This window comes from Podarcis melisellensis (assembly GCF_964234715.1).
Source record: "Podarcis melisellensis genome assembly, chromosome: 9".
NCBI lineage: Eukaryota > Metazoa > Chordata > Lepidosauria > Squamata > Lacertidae > Podarcis > Podarcis melisellensis.
In genome coordinates, this window is record NC_138541.1 from 66,248,145 (window position 1) to 66,254,144 (window position 6,000).

A 6,000-nucleotide genomic window follows, 5' to 3' on the forward strand; every position below is an offset into this window, starting at 1 on the left:
GTAACAGAAGGTTTTTTATCATAGGACAAGAAATCAGCCCTCCACAACGTGACGTGCGGAAAAAGATTTTTTTTGAAAAAATCCCTAAGCCCCGGGGTCACAATTTCTGCAAAAATCTCAATTTTTCCAATTCACTCAAAAATGGTGCCAATCGGTTGTAAATGCTCCCCTGAAATGTTTGGCGGTCGAAACAGAAGGCTTTTTATCACAGGACAAGAAATCAGCCCTCCACAACTTGACCTGCGGAAAAAGATTTTTTTTGAAAAAATCCCTAAGCCCCGGGGTCACAATTTCTGCAAAAATCTCAATTTCTCCAAATCACTCAAAAATGGTGCCTGACGGTTGCAAATGCTCCCCTGAAATGTTTGGCGGTCGAAACAGAAGGCTTCTTATCACAGGACAAGAAATCAGCCCTCCACAACTTGACCTGTGGAAAAAGATTTTTTTGAAAAAATCCCTAAGCCCCGCGGTCACAATTTCTGCAAAAATCTCAATTTCTCCGATTCACCCAAAAATGGTGCCAATCGGTTGTAAATGCTCCCCTAAAAGGTTTGGCGGTCGTAACAGAAGGTTTTTTATCATAGGACAAGAAATCAGCCCTCCACAACTTGACGTGCGGAAAAAGATTTTTTTGAAAAAATCCCTAAGCCCCGGGGTCACAATTTCTGCAAAAATCTCAATTTTTCCAATTCACTCAAAAATTGTGCCTGACGGTTGCAAATGCTCCCTTGAAATGTTTGGCGGTCGAAACAGAAGTCTTTTTATCACAGGACAAGAAATCAGCCCTCCACAACTTGACCTGCGGAAAAAGATTTTTTTTGAAAAAATCCCTAAGCCCCGGGGTCACAATTTCTGCAAAAATCTCAATTTCTCCAATTCACTCAAAAATGGTGACAATCGGTTGTAAATGCTCCCTTGAAATGTTTGGCGGTCGAAACAGAAAGCTTTTTATCACAGGACAAGAAATCAGCCCTCCACAACTTGACCTGCGGAAAAAGATTTTTTTGAAAAAATCCCTAAGCCCCGGGGTCACAATTTCTGCAAAAATCTCAATTTCTCCAATTCACTCAAAAATGGTGCCTGACGGTTGCAAATGCTCCCTTGAAATGTTTGGCGGTCGAAACAGAAGGCTTTTTATCACAGGACAAGAAATCAGCCCTCCACAACTTGACCTGCGGAAAAAGATTTTTTTTGAAAAAATCCCTAAGCCCCGGGGTCACAATTTCTGCAAAAATCTCAATTTCTCCAATTCACTCAAAAATGGTGACAATCGGTTGTAAATGCTCCCTTGAAATGTTTGGCGGTCGAAACAGAAGGCTTTTTATCACAGGACAAGAAATCAGCCCTCCACAACTTGACCTGCGGAAAAAGATTTTTTTGAAAAAATCCCTAAGCCCCGGGGTCACAATTTCTGCAAAAATCTCAATTTCTCCAATTCACTCAAAAATGGTGCCTGACGGTTGCAAATGCTCCCCTGAAATGTTTGGCGGTCGAAACAGAAGGCTTTTTATCACAGGACAAGAAATCAGCCCTCCACAACTTGACCTGCGGAAAAAGATTTTTTTGAAAAAAACCCTAAGCCCCGGGGTCACAATTTCTGCAAAAATCTCAATTTCTCCAATTCACTCAAAAATGGTGCCAGACGGTTGCAAATGCTCCCCTGAAATGTTTGGCGGTCGAAACAGAAGGCTTCTTATCACAGGACAAGAAATCAGCCCTCCACAACTTGACCTGTGGAAAAAGATTTTTTTGAAAAAATCCCTAAGCCCCGGGGTCACAATTTCTGCAAAAATCTCAATTTCTCCGATTCACCCAAAAATGGTGCCAATCGGTTGTAAATGCTCCCCTAAAAGGTTTGGCGGTCGTAACAGAAGGTTTTTTATCATAGGACAAGAAATCAGCCCTCCACAACTTGACGTGCGGAAAAAGTTTTTTTGAAAAAATCCCTAAGCCCCGCGGTCACAATTTCTGCAAAAATCTCAATTTTTCCAATTCACTCAAAAATGGTGCCTGACGGTTGCAAATGCTCCCTTGAAATGTTTGGCGGTCGAAACAGAAGGCTTTTTATCCCAGGACAAGAAATCAGCCCTCCACAACTTGACCTGCGGAAAAAGATTTTTTTTGAAAAAATCCCTAAGCCCCGGGGTCACAATTTCTGCAAAAATCTCAATTTCTCCAATTCACTCAAAAATGGTGACAATCGGTTGTAAATGCTCCCTTGAAATGTTTGGCGGTCGAAACAGAAGGCTTTTTATCACAGGACAAGAAATCAGCCCTCCACAACTTGACCTGCGGAAAAAGATTTTTTTGAAAAAATCCCTAAGCCCCGGGGTCACAATTTCTGCAAAAATCTCAATTTCTCCAATTCACTCAAAAATGGTGCCTGACGGTTGCAAATGCTCCCTTGAAATGTTTGGCGGTCGAAACAGAAGGCTTTTTATCACAGGACAAGAAATCAGCCCTCCACAACTTGACCTGCGGAAAAAGATTTTTTTTGAAAAAATCCCTAAGCCCCGGGGTCACAATTTCTGCAAAAATCTCAATTTCTCCAATTCACTCAAAAATGGTGACAATCGGTTGCAAATGCTCCACTGAAATGTTTGGCGGTCGAAACAGAAGGCTTTTTATCACAGGACAAGAAATCAGCCCTCCACAACTTGACCTGCGGAAAAAGATTTTTTTGAAAAAAACCCTAAGCCCCGGGGTCACAATTTCTGCAAAAATCTCAATTTCTCCAATTCACTCAAAAATGGTGCCAGACGGTTGCAAATGCTCCCCTGAAATGTTTGGCGGTCGAAACAGAAGGCTTCTTATCACAGGACAAGAAATCAGCCCTCCACAACTTGAGGGCTGATTTCTGGAAAAAGATTTTTTTGAAAAAAACCCTAAGCCCCGGGGTCACAATTTCTGCAAAAATCTCAATTTCTCCGATTCACCCAAAAATGGTGCCAATCAGTTGTAAATGCTCCCCTAAAAGGTTTGGCGGTCGTAACAGAAGGTTTTTTATCATAGGACAAGAAATCAGCCCTCCACAACGTGACGTGCGGAAAAAGATTTTTTTTGAAAAAATCCCTAAGCCCGGGGTCACAATTTCTGCAAAAATCTCAATTTTTCCACATCACTCAAAAATGGTGACAATCAGTTGTAAATGCTCCCTTGAAATGTTTGGCGGTCGAAACAGAAGGCTTTTTATCACAGGACAAGAAATCAGCCCTCCACAACTTGACCTGCGGAAAAAGATTTTTTTGAAAAAATCCCTAAGCCCCGGGGTCACAATTTCTGCAAAAATCTCAATTTCTCCAATTCACTCAAAAATGGTGCCTGACGGTTGCAAATGCTCCCCTGCAATGTTTGGCGGTCGAAACAGAAGGCTTCTTATCACAGGACAAGAAATCAGCCCTCCAGAACTTGACCTGTGGAAAAAGATTTTTTTTGAAAAAATCCCTAAGCCCCGGGGTCACAATTTCTGCAAAAATCTCAATTTCTCCAATTCACTCAAAAATGGTGACAATCGGTTGTAAATGCTCCCTTGAAATGTTTGGCGGTCGAAACAGAAGGCTTTTTATCACAGGACAAGAAATCAGCCCTCCACAACTTGACCTGCGGAAAAAGATTTTTTTGAAAAAATCCCTAAGCCCCGGGGTCACAATTTCTGCAAAAATCTCAATTTCTCCAATTCACTCAAAAATGGTGCCTGACGGTTGCAAATGCTCCCCTGAAATGTTTGGCGGTCGAAACAGAAGGCTTTTTATCACAGGACAAGAAATCAGCCCTCCACAACTTGACCTGCGGAAAAAGATTTTTTTGAAAAAAACCCTAAGCCCCGGGGTCACAATTTCTGCAAAAATCTCAATTTCTCCAATTCACTCAAAAATGGTGCCAGACGGTTGCAAATGCTCCCCTGAAAAGTTTGGCGGTCGAAACAGAAGGCTTCTTATCACAGGACAAGAAATCAGCCCTCCACAACTTGACCTGTGGAAAAAGATTTTTTTGAAAAAATCCCTAAGCCACGCGGTCACAATTTCTGCAAAAATCTCAATTTCTCCGATTCACCCAAAAATGGTGCCAATCGGTTGTAAATGCTCCCCTAAAAGGTTTGGCGGTCGTAACAGAAGGTTTTTTATCATAGGACAAGAAATCAGCCCTCCACAACTTGACGTGCGGAAAAAGATTTTTTTGAAAAAATCCCTAAGCCCCGGGGTCACAATTTCTGCAAAAATCTCAATTTTTCCAATTCACTCAAAAATGGTGCCTGACGGTTGCAAATGCTCCCTTGAAATGTTTGGCGGTCGAAACAGAAGGCTTTTTATCCCAGGACAAGAAATCAGCCCTCCACAACTTGACCTGCGGAAAAAGATTTTTTTTGAAAAAATCCCTAAGCCCCGGGGTCACAATTTCTGCAAAAATCTCAATTTCTCCAATTCACTCAAAAATGGTGACAATCGGTTGTAAATGCTCCCTTGAAATGTTTGGCGGTCGAAACAGAAGGCTTTTTATCACAGGACAAGAAATCAGCCCTCCACAACTTGACCTGCGGAAAAAGATTTTTTTGAAAAAATCCCTAAGCCCCGGGGTCACAATTTCTGCAAAAATCTCAATTTCTCCAATTCACTCAAAAATGGTGCCTGACGGTTGCAAATGCTCCCTTGAAATGTTTGGCGGTCGAAACAGAAGGCTTTTTATCACAGGACAAGAAATCAGCCCTCCACAACTTGACCTGCGGAAAAAGATTTTTTTTGAAAAAATCCCTAAGCCCCGGGGGGGTCACAATTTCTGCAAAAATCTCAATTTCTCCAATTCACTCAAAAATGGTGACAATCGGTTGTAAATGCTCCCTTGAAATGTTTGGCGGTCGAAACAGAAGGCTTTTTATCACAGGACAAGAAATCAGCCCTCCACAACTTGACCTGCGGAAAAAGATTTTTTTGAAAAAATCCCTAAGCCCCGGGGTCACAATTTCTGCAAAAATCTCAATTTCTCCAATTCACTCAAAAATGGTGCCTGACGGTTGCAAATGCTCCACTGAAATGTTTGGCGGTCGAAACAGAAGGCTTTTTATCACAGGACAAGAAATCAGCCCTCCACAACTTGACCTGCGGAAAAAGATTTTTTTGAAAAAAACCCTAAGCCCCGGGGTCACAATTTCTGCAAAAATCTCAATTTCTCCAATTCACTCAAAAATGGTGCCAGACGGTTGCAAATGCTCCCCTGAAATGTTTGGCGGTCGAAACAGAAGGCTTCTTATCACAGGACAAGAAATCAGCCCTCCACAACTTGACCTGCGGAAAAAGATTTTTTTGAAAAAATCCCTAAGCCCCGGGGTCACAATTTCTGCAAAAATCTCAATTTCTCCAATTCACTCAAAAATGGTGCCTGACGGTTGCAAATGCTCCCCTGAAATGTTTGGCGGTCGAAACAGAAGGCTTTTTATCACAGGACAAGAAATCAGCCCTCCACAACTTGACCTGCGGAAAAAGATTTTTTTGAAAAAATCCCTAAGCCCCGGGGTCACAATTTCTGCAAAAATCTCAATTTCTCCAATTCACTCAAAAATGGTGCCTGACGGTTGCAAATGCTCCACTGAAATGTTTGGCGGTCGAAACAGAAGGCTTTTTATCACAGGACAAGAAATCAGCCCTCCACAACTTGACCTGCGGAAAAAGATTTTTTTTGAAAAAATCCCTAAGCCCCGGGGTCACAATTTCTGCAAAAATCTCAATTTCTCCAATTCACTCAAAAATGGTGACAATCGGTTGTAAATGCTCCCTTGAAATGTTTGGCGGTCGAAACAGAAGGCTTTTTATCACAGGACAAGAAATCAGCCCTCCACAACTTGACCTGCGGAAAAAGATTTTTTTGAAAAAAACCCTAAGCCCCGGGGTCACAATTTCTGCAAAAATCTCAATTTCTCCGATTCACCCAAAAATGGTGCCAATCAGTTGTAAATGCTCCCCTAAAAGGTTTGGCGGTCGTAACAGAAGGTTTTTTATCATAGGACAA